This window comes from Haliaeetus albicilla, chromosome 10, assembly GCF_947461875.1.
Source record: "Haliaeetus albicilla chromosome 10, bHalAlb1.1, whole genome shotgun sequence".
Taxonomy (NCBI): domain Eukaryota; kingdom Metazoa; phylum Chordata; class Aves; order Accipitriformes; family Accipitridae; genus Haliaeetus; species Haliaeetus albicilla.
Genome location: NC_091492.1, coordinates 13,023,042 through 13,036,849, shown reverse-complemented (window position 1 = coordinate 13,036,849; position 13,808 = coordinate 13,023,042). Strand labels below are relative to the sequence as shown.

The 13,808-nt window shown below is 39.2% G+C and overlaps 1 protein-coding gene across 3 annotated transcripts in view; it reads right to left on the bottom strand.

Annotated features, from left to right (window-relative positions):
* The window catches only part of TSHZ3 (teashirt zinc finger homeobox 3), a 66,850-nt gene that overhangs the window by 31,389 nt on the left and 21,653 nt on the right, over nucleotides 1–13,808 (bottom strand). The window contains exon 1 of one of the 3 annotated variants that reach the window (XM_069793529.1): nucleotides 13,721–13,781. The exons of the other annotated variants lie outside the window; for them this stretch is intronic. The gene's annotated coding sequence lies outside the window, so the exon portion shown is untranslated. Of the gene's footprint in view, nucleotides 1–13,720; nucleotides 13,782–13,808 lie in introns of those variants that run through there. 3 annotated transcript variants of the gene reach the window in all.

Sequence of the window (13,808 nt, the reverse complement as noted above, 5' to 3'; positions counted from 1 at the left end):
TTAATTCATTCTGGGTTTCTTTTCATTTTATTTTTTAATTATTTTTCATGTTCTGGTTGCCATCTGTTGATAAAAGACGGTTGTACAAAACTCACAGTACTACACAATGGGAACTTTTTTGTATAATTCTATTCATAAAAAAGGGGAAAAACAGTATAAAAGCATTGCACCTCTCTAGACTAAGGATCATTAGCTGGTTCATTGTATAGACTGATATAAATTAGCCACTTTTGGAACTAAAGCGCTCTCTCTTTATTTTTTTGCAGAAGATACTTATTTTGGGTAATTTTTAGTATCATGAATAATAGAACAAAAAATCCACTTTCTGCAACATCTTCTATTATTCTTGTTCTTTTATTTAAAACAATGTAAAACAATTATGATAAAAGATGTATCAACATATAGAGCAATTATGTCATAAACCACCTTCTGCTCAGAAACTTAGCTGAAAGTTCATTCAATCAAGTATGCGAGCCTGCCAAATCAAGAAAATAAAAACTCTATTAACAAGAGCCCATTGTGAAAGCAAGCACATAACCTGATGACTGCTAGGCTGATACGTACATAATCCTGTAAGCACAACTCAAATCCCTTAGACCTTCCTTACCAAGTATTTGCAGCCCTCCCTGGCAAACCTACACCTCCATGTTGCCGACCATGTGGCTGAACATCTATGAATGTGTCCACACGCACTTTCTACAATTTGTGTTTTGTTTGTATTGACCATTTGATCTAAAAATAGATGTATTTTGTTCACAAACTAACACTTTCCTTAAGGCAGAAAATAAGTAGTAACATGTCTGCGGAAATAATATGTTATTAACACGAAAAACAACAAGAAAAGTACCTCTTGTAAAACATACTGAAGAACAATGCTTGGCCACAGGCTGAGGAGTACTTGGTTTTCATACGATTTCTAAAAGTAACTAGTCATGCTGTCATTAAAGAAACGCCACTGAGAAAGCGAGAGAAATGTGCCCACAAAGATTAAAGAAACTTATTTTTCGATCTTCTAAATAACCTTCTGAAGAAATAACTGTTTTCAGGGAAGAAAAAATAACAACTGAAAAGGGATCCCAAGTATTTATATACCATTGCAGCATTAGAGCAAACTTCAAATAAAAAATGCAAACTAGAAAATTCAACAGTTTTGGACTACCAGCGTCACAGCACATACTGAACTGCACGACATACGAATTCATCTGCAGGGGAGAGGGTCACTAACTCAGCACACACACAGTGCCATGAGAAATAAAGGCAGTCTAATCTCTGAATTTCAGATTTCCTTGCTTATCTTGTGTGAATCGTTATCTACCTTGATAGAGAACTGGTATCAGCCCTTCATAATGTACCTTGATAAACAAGAAGAGAGGAAGAGCGAGAGATTTTATGTGCATGTTGCAGAACAGAAAACTGCACATATGAACTGCAGCTCTATGTATAAAATGCATACCTTAACATAACACACCCAACAGCCTTGTTTGGAAAACATCCTGAAATTTGAGAAAGAAGAACCCAGCTTTTACACAAAAATCAGAAATCTGTTGCAGTCTAGGCACACGTCTGTGTCTTCCTACAGCCTGCATTTCCTGAAACCGTATTTTAAAAAGCATGGTCCAGGATATTTTTGTTACCTTATGTTAAAGCAGTAAGAGCCGTTTGGTGTTACTTTGATTTGAATACAAGTGGAAGGAGTTTTGAGACAGCAGAGTATTGATACCACCTCTCCCTGCAAACCCCTCCTGGAGCCAGCAGAGCATTCATGTAAATACTCGTTCATAGAGTTTTAACACATATACGCACCTGTAAGAGAAGTTCTTAAGGCAAGCCATGCCTTTCATCTCCCTGCTCGCAGAGCCGAGGGGAGAGCCGCAGGTCCAGGGAGGGGATGCAGCAGTACAGCCCCCCAGGGCTAGCGGCCAGGGCTGTAGCGGGGGGAGGCGAGAGCGGACCCTGGCTCAGGGCAGCGACCCCCCGCCAGCGCGCACACCTCCGAGGGGTCCCTGCGATGGGTCCCTCCGACGGCCCCGACGACCGCAGAGCAGTTCACGGGATTAGAACGTGCAGAGCTCTTCCCTTCTGCGCACCGCGTCCGGGCGGACGCAGACCCCCAAACCCACCCTCATGATCAAGCAGGTGAATTTACGGCCTGAGGACCCAGTACGAGAACACCTCTTTGGGCAGTATTTACGAGCCTGGCCGGGTGCCCGCTGCACTTGTGCAACTTCCCATGAAGCCGGTGCAGGGCTGGAGCACAGGAGGACTCCAGCATGAGGCAAAAGACCATAGCCTGTTGATCTGAGTAACTCCAGGAGCCCTTCACAGCTATTAAAGTCCATCACATACAATACTAACAAGAGCAAACAGCCAGACAACCTACGTGACTGTATCTTGATACATCACACAATAGCTTCATTTAGCTTAATGTAATACATTACAAAGGCAGCACAGAAGTTAACATTAGTCAACAACATAATGGACAGATAAGTGTCTCGCCATGGTTAAGAACATACCCAGGTTCCATTATAAGCTCTATTTTTAGCCCCTCCTTTGCTCCCTCTCCTCAAATTGTATGAATAGCAAATTTGGTCTGCTTGAGAATACCAGGCTGAAGTCAAAAGAAAAAAACGTTTCTGAGAAGTCATGGGAAAACATGGACAACTTACTTTAAACTAGACGTCACTCTGGATTCTGCAATAAAATTGTAAGGACGCTAGGGGAATGCAGAATTTTCCATTTGATACCCGGCTATAATTCACCTTAAGGTTTATCCCTGGAGAAGCACTTTTTCCTTATTTGATACTGGAAAAGTCTGCCTTTTGGATGCTGAAAGGTCCTGTCTTCTAGCCTCAGTTTTTAGCATTCTCTCTAAGAGTCCTGACCATCAGTCAGAGCAATAGGCATGTTGCAAAATAACAGGCAACCGCTTTTCCCTGCTGCCACTTAACTTTCAAGGAACCTAAGAGTAATTCAACATATACAGAGCTACTCTGTAGAAGTTTCTCAACTAAAGCCACCACTGTACTTTACCAATTCGGTAAACTTCATCCCAAAGGTTCCTTGAGATACCAAGGTAATTATGTGGTAATTCTGACAGTGAATGAAGGCAAAAATCATTTTCAATATATAGGTCTATTTTTAAAAAGCATAAACATAAAAAGACATAGTTCCATTTTATTATCAAAAGAGGTTGAAAATTTGTTGAGCCCTTTTTTCTTTTCCTTTTTTTTCTAAGTTTAAACTTTTTTTTTAAAGTTAAAAAAAAAAGAGCTACTCAGAGAGGAAAAAGTGAAGAACACTTTCAAAGGGCATTACAATTAAGAAAAGGAGCTTTTAAAACTGTGAAAATAACTGAAAGAAACTTTGAATGCAGAAAGGAGGTAGGAGTTTAGCTGTGACACTTGTTACGTGTCCTCCACAGAAAGCTTGCAGAGTTTGCTCCACGAATTGGGCAAACTTGAATAAAAATTTGATAGTTTTTACATTACATTACTATAGTCAGAAATCTATGAAAAACCTACCATGTATCTGAGCTAGTGAGACAGCTGTATAAAATTTGTAGTGAGAGGCAGGATTCTCAAGTTTATCCAAGCTCTGATTTGCTATATGACTTCAGCCAACCCATTTCATCCCTTTCACCTTCTCCTTCTCTGCAATTACTGCAATAACCAGTAAGCCCCACTCTACACCTTTGGGTCAAGTTCCTTGTAGGTTTAAAAGCAGCTCCACCCATTTTAATGGAATTACACACTAATGCAGAATTCGGCTTTCATATTGGGATGTTATAATTAATTAACGCTTAAGAAATTCTTTGCAATCATCTGTAGTAAAGAACTACACAAGTGTAGTTATTGTCGACATATTGAAAGTACCTAGGAAAAAACAAAAATCAATATACGGCGTGCATAATTGCTGCAGGTGGCCTCCTCATGCCAAAAAGAGCACATGACAAAGGTGAGAAGAAGTCTGCATATTCTCCCGTGCTCATCGTTGGAAATGCTGGTCCTTACTAACCCAACACTTTGACTTTTTCAGGTTTTCTGTGATGCTACCACCACTGATAACTCCGTCATCGGACGGATTTCCGTTCTAAACAGAAACACTCTGATTTCAGCCTACTTCATCCCGCCTGCCTTCTAAGGAACGCCGGAAGAAGAGCATCCCGCACTGCGGGTGAGGTCCAGCTCTGTCCACCACGAAGGAAGAAGCGCGGAGCGAGCGCGCGCACCTGCAGGGCTCCCACCACCGCCTGCCTGCGGGGCGCTCATCCCCTGAGCAGGCACCCGAGCCCCAGCCGTCAGCCAGCCACCGTTACTCCAAGCAGGGCCTTGACAGCAGTGATTAGTGAATTTGTACTGCTGTACTTAACACGAGCCAAGCTTTTTTGTTTAGAATGAAATTACCTTCCACACTTTACTCAAACAATGTGCACAGCAAGAACTGAAACAGGACGCTTTATAAAAACCAAGGTCCTTTTTTATAAACTGCATGAACATAACCATTCATCTAAAACTAGTAAACCTCACCTTTATTTGTATAATTTTAAAGACTGCCTTTTTCCTTTGAAGTTGAGATTTTCAAAGGCACCTGGAAGATAAGTGCCCAATTCTTAGTGAAATTAAAATGAGATTTGAGTACCAAAATCCTTTAGAACTGGCTAAAAATGACAGCGGTCAACACAGGATTTTCAAATTGTCTTCTATCAGCATTCAGCCAAGAGTTTTACTGCCAGGTAATGAACTCCTGAACATGGCATGAAAACCCTGCAGGAAGTTTTGCTGAGGCAATGGGCACTGTCAAAATATTCTACCTCACCTTACAACGTGATGTTATATAAACTGTTTTTATTTTTGATAAGTAAGAAAAAAAGGCAGTATTTTGAGAAAATTAAATAACGTTGACTAAATTATCCTGTGAACTCCTCAAGGCGAGGCCCACATCCTTATATGCTTTTCAACTGTATTTAGTACAAGGGCACCCTGGTTTTGAGCAGGGCCTCTGGTTACCACTGCAATAAACACAAAGAATAACGGGAAGTTCAAACATGAAGAGTTGTCATAATACCCCACACACTCTAACAAGATACAGGACATCAGAAGAAACACGAGAAATAATGCAGAAATGATAACTGCTGTTAGATTCTACATATAGTCCGTTCCTTTATCACATAGCATTACCCATATGGCATCAATTACATACCTTTGAAACACTACAGGTTCAAAGAAAGCTGGAGAGGTAGGGCAAGGGGATGAAGTTTAATAAACAAGGGCCATATTTGCTTTTGGTGAAAAGTACATTGTACTATTCATTTAGGAGATCATGAAGAAAGTAAACCTCTGGGGGTATGCAAAGAATGATCCCAGATAAATGAGCTGATTCTGACATTTTAGTGTGAGAGAAAGCAAAGAAATCATAATTTTATGAGAGTATTTTTCTCACAGGGATGGTTAAAACAAATGCTGATGAGATGTCCCTAAACACTACACAGGCACCATCAATTACCTGTCTAAAAAAAAAAAGAAGAAGAATTAAATAAATCACAGTTCTTGAACATTATTTGCCAAAAGCCAAAAAATATTATTTCCAGTTACCTACTGTGCTACATGCTGTATAGAAATACCTTTTACATTATTTGCCTTGCAGTAGCTGTACATGAGTATTGCAGCAGTGACCTCTCATTTTATAAGCATCCCTCTATATCTGTAACAACAGCAAGTTCAGAAAGAGCACCGCGGCACAAATTAAATACCCACATTTAAGCTATCTAAGCTGTGAGACATAATCACTGAATAAAGAAAGTAAAACCTCTAGTATATGGAAGAAAAGAATCCTAAATAGCTTTGTCTCTATGAAATGCATATCCTCTAATATAGCAATTTTATAGGGATATCTTACACATTAAGATCCATTGTTGGAAACAGAATTAGAAAAAACCTTCAAAGCAGAAGCAAATTTGAACTGTGATTTTTTTCTTACACTAGTATCCCTGTTTTGAAAGTAGCTCATAAAACACTTCATGGCACAAAGGGAGCCAAAATAGTGTTAGTGTAACCTCCTAGAAATATTAACCTGCAACATATCCCAGTGTCTGAAATCAAACATCTGCATTATTTGATCTAATGCTATTAATAAACATGAAAGCTCTGGCACCTGTGAGAGAGTGAAAAAATGGAACACAGAAGTATCTTTTAATTAAATATATTAATGGTAAATAGCACTTCAGCAAGGGAATTTTATTTTATTTTTTTAATTTGGCTGTAGACTAAATATATACTCAAGTAACTTTCAATTATTTCAAACATATTCAGATAACTTTTCTGGTTTATTTGTTTACAAACTTACTTGCTCCCTGAGGTCTCGGCTATCATGCACTCGAGCAGCAGGCAGACAGCTACGCTACAGGAGAGGAGGGGAAAGACGAGCGAGACGGCAACACCTCGGTGGCACGACCCAACGAAACCTGTGCGAAACCCATTCTGGAAACACAGGGCACAGCTGAGGATCCCCGGGTTTGCGAAACGACGGGGGCTTGAGGAAGGCGTCCCCTGCCACCCAGCCCTTTTCCCGGGGGCGACCTTACATGACCCGTGACCGGCTGCCAGCTCTGAATCCACGGGGCACAGCGCTGGCCAAGCCCACGTTACACGTCCTCTTCTCCCCGCAGGCGTCCCATCCCTCGCTCTCGCCCGGGCAGGCGGGCAGAGGACGGGGCACTCGGCAGCAGCAGGGACAGACAGCGACAGGGCTCTGACAGCTGGCGCCCGCAGCTTCACCGGGGTGCTGCTCTCCCTCCCGCGCACCTCCACCTCCGAGGGTCCGGGACACAGCCCCCGGCCCCTGCGCCGCGAGGCCGCGACCACGCGTTCGGTGGACGGGAATGATTTTTTTTTTTCCCCAGAGTTGTGTACTCTTCCCGCCGCTCTCAGCAGGAGGGAGGAAAGAAATCCTTAATTCGAGATGCAATTAAATAGGTATTCAACAGCTACCGAGTATATTGCGTTAACGAAACCTGTGTTTTAAAGACGTGGAGAATATGGAGCGAGCTAGTATTGTAATGTTAGACTCTGCTTGACCGTTTAACTGATTTACAGATCCACCTAGCGAAAAAGCACGAGTTCATTTAGTGAAACGTACGTGTTAGATTAACAATCAAGAAAAGGCTAAAATTAAAAACGGAGAACGAGGAGAACATTAACAATAAGAATTTTCAAGAGCAGAAAACGCTGGGTAAAGCAGTTCCATACATTCCTGGGAATGCAGGAAACCAGTGGTTTAATTTCTTGGGATTGTGCACATTCAGATCCCCCACAGTCTGAGCCGTATCTTTCAAAAACAAGCTGATACATTTTCTGCCTGATCATTATGGATTTTGACAATGTCATTTTGGAACCTTGGTTACTAAGATATCAATAATTAAATGCTTTCACACTTCGCTCTTGTGGATACTGGCAACTTATCTTTGTCCTCTGAAGAAGCTAATGGTATAATGGGCAAAACATCAAGAATAATTAAGGAAAATGCTGGTATAAACTCCATCAGAAAAAAATACAACTTTGTGCAGGGTTCCTGCTTGATATCTCACATCCTGCACTTAGTTTCAAATTTAGGGAAAGTTATTTCTTTCTGGTACCTCTTAACTGTGTTTTGTCTGTGTTTAGAGAAAGAAGTACATGCTGTAATTAATGATTTAATAGCCTCTATGTGTACTCTCATTTTCTAGTTAAAAGAATAAATAGCTGAAACAGCAGTAGCCCATTACAAGAAGCATCCTTCTCCTTTTGTCTTTTCCTGTAGGAACGCTCCCTGTAACACAGTACTGCTGAAAGTCGCAAGCCTTGATATGCAGAAAAGATACTGCAACCCAGTGACATCTCGGAGAGGAAGGGTGGGAGAAGAAGAATTAATTTTAAAGAGCACAAAGTCTATTTTATACCTGTAAGTACATCATCTTCCCTAACTGGGAGACTCGTACAGGGAAATTCGAGGAGGTGAAAAGTCCCTTCCTAAGGGTACTGGACACACAAGGAGGTAACAAGAATTTAAAGAGCATGTAAAAAGACAACTTTATTACAAAACTACTAATATCTTGATGCTGTCACTGTGAGAAACCAAGGCAGAACAGATTCATTTGGCTGAACTGTGGATGCAGCTTTATAGAAATGATTAATACTTGGCAAACCCCCTCTACTTGGCTTGTCACCAGCAAACTCACTATACTTCCTTCCCAGCCCTCCATTGTATTTTATATAATGACAGACTAGGCTCCAAGATGAGACGAAGCTCCCGTGTCCAGATCAAATGCAAGGAAACCTCACAACAAGAAATCTGAACAGCCAGCTTAGCTGCGATAGTGAAGGACAACTTGAATCTGCAGCAGATGTCTAACCCTGCACCTAAACTCAACAAGCAGCTATGTCCCATCATCATTCTGTTCTGAGGATTAAGAGACAGTGCAGGAATGGTCAAAAAGCACAGATTTTTTAATTATTTTTTTTTTTAAATCAAAAGAGAACAGATTAACAATACCCTATAGCAGTGCTTTTACATCATCTCAGAAAAGTGATACAGCACAACTGTCCCAGAATATTCCTGGAGAGGGCAAGTCTTAAGGTACAGAATTACAGGACTCTGAAGCTGCGTTACACACCCCAGAAACAAGGAACAGACACAGGAAAAGAAGTTGAGCCGAGGACAAGATGGGTAGTAGGGCTGCTCTTCATCTGACCTGCTCTTGTTGAATACCTGGAGCTAGTCTGAGGGCCCCTGTGCTCTGCGCTCCCTACCAAGTGACCCCGAGAACTGGAAAAGCATCAGTAACTCCTATTCTACACACGCAGAATACAGCAAACTAAATGTTACCTGACCTTCGGAGAGTGGTTCCCTTCCAGATCAGCAGCTGCACATTGCTGCACAGCCTTCTTTTAAAAATGCACAATCCTGTAATTAGTTACACAGAAATCCTGTTCGATTCCTGCATGTAACAATTCAATGTTCAAGTTGGTGACAAAGTTCTTACTAAAATCATATTAGCTCCACAAATGTTTATCTTTAATCTACAAATAACTACATTTGGAGAAAATGAAATGCTGCCTTTTCATCATTAAATTATGCAAGACTTGCAATCTTCGTGAGTAAATTTGTTGCAATGAAAATGGACATCTTGGTATGAATTACAAAGGACTGGAAAATCTGAAGTAGAAATAAGCCACCAAAAAACTACGGGAAGAAATATTACAGGAACCAGTATGTCAACCCTAATTGTGTAATTACTTTTTGGCTTGGTCATATATGCTAGAAGCAAGAAACAAGAGACAATGGTAATTTCTTACTGCTGAAATGAAGGTGTCAAGCTGTCTTGTATGCTCTGCGTGCTCTAAGCTAAAGTTTACATTTATATCATGTTACTTCAATTATAATCTTAAAAGAGACTTGAATACTGCAGCCGCATTAGGCCAGTATTCATAAATGTTAAACACACACACACAGTTGTCTGTGTAAATACATTTTCATATATGTGCTTGTTATTGAAATTCTACTGCATAGATCATTTGTTTGAAAAAGAAAACTTTTTTTAAACAAAACCGTACATTTTGAAATATTCGGCAGCTGTAATTTTTTTTTTCCCCCGAGGAATTCACAAACATTAGTCAGTTAATGTCTGCAGCAAGCAACGCGAAATACAGTAAAACATGGTAATACTTCTGGGCCTGATTCTAGCAGCCTGACTCACGGTACTCTAATCCCCACGATAACCTTATTTACGAGAAGCTACACATTGTGAACATGCCGAATTTTGCCTGTACTGTGACTTGTCCGGAGTCAGAGTGGAGGGAGAAGGTAGAATTCAGGGGCAGCCCTGTGCTCCCCCCGTTGCTGACCTCCAGCGTGCACTGCCCTTCTTCCCCCCCTGCACCCAGCGAGCGGGGAGACGTGACCCGCACCCTTCCCATCCCATCCAACGGGGCCAGTCATTAGCTGTCTTTTTCAAAAGCAGCCCAAAGCAATCTTTATGCTACTGCACATTATCGTCACTTTATTTTATAACTTATTTGTTTTCATTTCTTCAATTTTTCTCTAGTGGGATTGACTCTTGGTACGGTACTGACAGATGTGTGTGTGAGAAGAGCGAACTTTATTCTTTGGTAGGCAGACAGAAATCAATGAAACAAAGACTGCTTTACAGTAAATAATCAGAATAGAGGGTGGAAGGGAAACAAATGTTAAAAACAGGAACAGAGTATAGACAGAGCAGGTACTTGTGTCTATCTTCAAAGCCACGCATGGGTGTTAGGACCATCTCAGCCAAATACGACAAAACTTCTGTTCTAAGCCATGTTACCATAGATTTTACAGATATCACACAGTTTTTTCCAACTCGTTTAGGAACATTTTTAACCATTTTAATGGGACTATTGTCATATGCCTATGCACAGAACTATGTAAAAGACTTACAAGGGAAAAAAAAGCTATAAATAATACATGCTACAAAATTACTTAATATATCTTTTTACACAGAAATGCTAAGGCTAATTAATATCAGAGCTACTTAGGAGCTACTTTTTGACTGTTTCCTGACTGACTTGGGCTTCAGGTGGCATAATTGGGGGGTATTTATGGGAAGAAGTAAAAAACTTGCCCATGATGCAGCAATTACTGAAATGCCAAGTATCCAAAGCTCTTTACAAACTGGAATATAAAGATTACTCCCAGGACAATGGCAAATTAGGGGTTTCACTTTTTAGTAAATTACACATGTACCTAATAAAGATTCTGTTACAAAACATTGCACGCATGCATATATACAAGCTATCTCTCTCTCTCTGTACAAACAGATAAATCTTTCTATCACTACTTATAAATTATGCTTCTTGTTATATGCGTACATAAAGTATAGGAGAATATTTTTGTATGTTGTCCATGAAGTGTTATTTTCAGGGCAGCAAACCCTGTTCAGCAATCATGTCAGTAGTCTCAATGCAGTCAGTGAGGTAACTAATAAATAAGAGTCATACTATTTGTCTGCAAAATATACATTTAATTGAATATACTAAGAAGTATAATTTGAAAGAATTTCAGGAAAAGTATTTTACTGAAATTGTCTAAAATGAAGCATAACAGTTTGACATAAATAATTGAAGAATATTTATAATTAATAAAAATATGACTTGTGATTTTCTGCATAGATCTGAAAACATAATCCCATTTATGTGTTTATACAGTATGCAGAATCCCTTCCTCTTTTATTTTAGAACTACATGATTAAACATAGCTTTTTTGTAAAGAGTAAGGTCAGATTTTAAACCAAGACTCAGATGCAAACACTGACATGAGCAGAAGCCATATCCACGAGATCCAAGACCAGTTTTGGCTCATTTTTACCTAACTTCCTCAATCTTTAGCATAGGATATGAGTAATTGTGACAACTGTAACATTAGCTGGTTTGGCTTTCCTCAGACTTTTTCCTCATTTTCTGTTTCCCAGAGAACTTGATGAGGATTTTTGATTGTTTGTTTTCTTTCCTTTTTTATTTAGAATCATTTGACTATTAAGAGGATTCTTTTTTCTTTCCAGCTGTTTAACCTCCGCTTCAGTTTTTGAATTGTAAAACTTGAGACACCCCTTCCTTTAACAACTTAACATACGAGTTTTTTTCTTAAACTGCCTTTATCTTACATTGAATGACTAAGGATAAAGGTCATACTGCCAAACCATAGCAAAGGCTAAGCATATATAGCAAAACAAAAAATTGAACTATAAACTCCACCTCAAAAGTATCACCTACGTATCACTGTTTCATTACAAAGCTGTACATGTAAGCATTAATTCTGAGAATTCTCTTGTGAAGCAAGGTATATTCTCACCCCCTCCCCCTCATTTTATGGGTTGAAAACCAAGGAATACAAAACTCAGTGTCTTCCCTTCCAAGAAAAATCAGGAATTCCTATTCACAGCATTATGTTTCTACATCTCTTTTTCTTAAACCCAGAATTGCACACAGTACCAAAAGGATGTCAAAATAGGAAAGTTCAAAATTGTAATACTACAAAACTCAAAAGCACAGATATTCTAAGTCTTGCTTCTACTGGCAAGCTCTGTAGTTGCGAGTTTCACAGGCACATTAGCCTGACTGTGATTCAAGCTACCTTTGGCAATATAATGATCAAATGGCAGCAGTGTTCTGCTACAACCACATGGATACAGATGGGGATTCCCTCTTCCTGATTCCTTCAATACTGTGGTATAAATAAAAACTCGTTTAATACTAAAATTTTACTTCTCTAAGTAGTTTTATCCTATCTCAGGAAAAAAAGAAAACAAAAAATTATACCAATGTTGCCTATGATCCCAGCCTCCTTTGGCTGGCAGTTAACAGACCCACTAATATCTAGCTACACTGTGCTAAAAACTATGTTCTGGATACGTAGTGAGTTTAAGAAAGCCCTGAAGTACCTTTTTAATAGGAATGAATGAGAGCAAAATAAAAGACTACTGTGAGGGAACTATGTATTTCATTGAGTACCAATACTTTCTTGCACTTCATAAAATTTATGTTGGAAAATCATTAGTACAGTACATAGACTTATGCCAGATTATGAATATATCTAATTTCAGGAACCTAATCTCTCACTGCAATACTCTTTTTCCAAGAAAAAAATACATGTGTATGTATATGAAAGTTAGGCCTTCTTGAACTGTGTACTCCTCCTAGTTTTGATACCTGAATTCAGCTCTGTGTTTTCAAGTTTTGGATCCATTAAAGTCACATATAATAAATAAATATATTACTATGTAGGGTACGAAGTTCTATTTAAACTTCAAAATACCAGCATTTACCAGACACTTTTGACTGAAGGCAGGTTTTGTGAAATAATTTTTAATAAGCAGGGCCCAGAAAATAGGAGAACCTGAATATCAAAGACTGTATTTATGACTAATTGCTAATGTAAACAGTTTGAACGTACCTATCTTTTCAAAAGTGTGCCTGCTTTCAGGCAAAGCAAGATAATACAACATTCCAAATATCAGAGATCTAGGTAACAATCTAAAACTGCATAAGAGGATTTTATAATGGAGTTGCTGACAGGCTTGAGATGCCATTGAGGGCGTGGCCACAACAAAGCTTTAAGAGAGTATTTGTTAAAAATATTCTCATGTTATACAATTGGTGGGTTTTGGTTCACTGTCAAATTAAAGACAGCATCTTTTTATTTTTCATATCTCATAACAGCTTGTTCATCTTTTTTCACCAATATTCCATGTCTGCCTTGATCTTATTTTTAATGTAATTTACATACATACAAGCACCGAAAGATAATAATGATAATAATAATACACAGTACAGTATGGCTAAAATGCAACTTCAAACTTCAAGACTGTAGCTGTAATTTATGTTCTGTCTTTGTTTGCCATGTTTTGTCATAACAAACAGAAATAAAAAACTCTGATGAAGACACATTTTGAGAAAATGTCATCTATTTGCACAGAGACAAAAAAAATTCTAGTAGTTTTAGGAGTCCTGGCTTGCTTTGGTGTTACCCACCCCACAGCTGCTAAATAGATCAGGTACAACACAGCCAGCACACAACTGCCTATGAGCATGCAGACTGTAGCCAGTAAATGGCAATTTTTTGTGATTTTAGCAGCCTGTCCACTTTAGATAGCAATAAAGGAAAACCAGCAACCGAAAGAAGAAAGCCACTGGGAAAATTACAGACTTACTAGGGATCCTTTGCTGAACTTCACTTGCAGAAAAGGGAAACAACCTTGACACACATAAAAACTATCCTCCTTTTATTTTCTTCAAAAG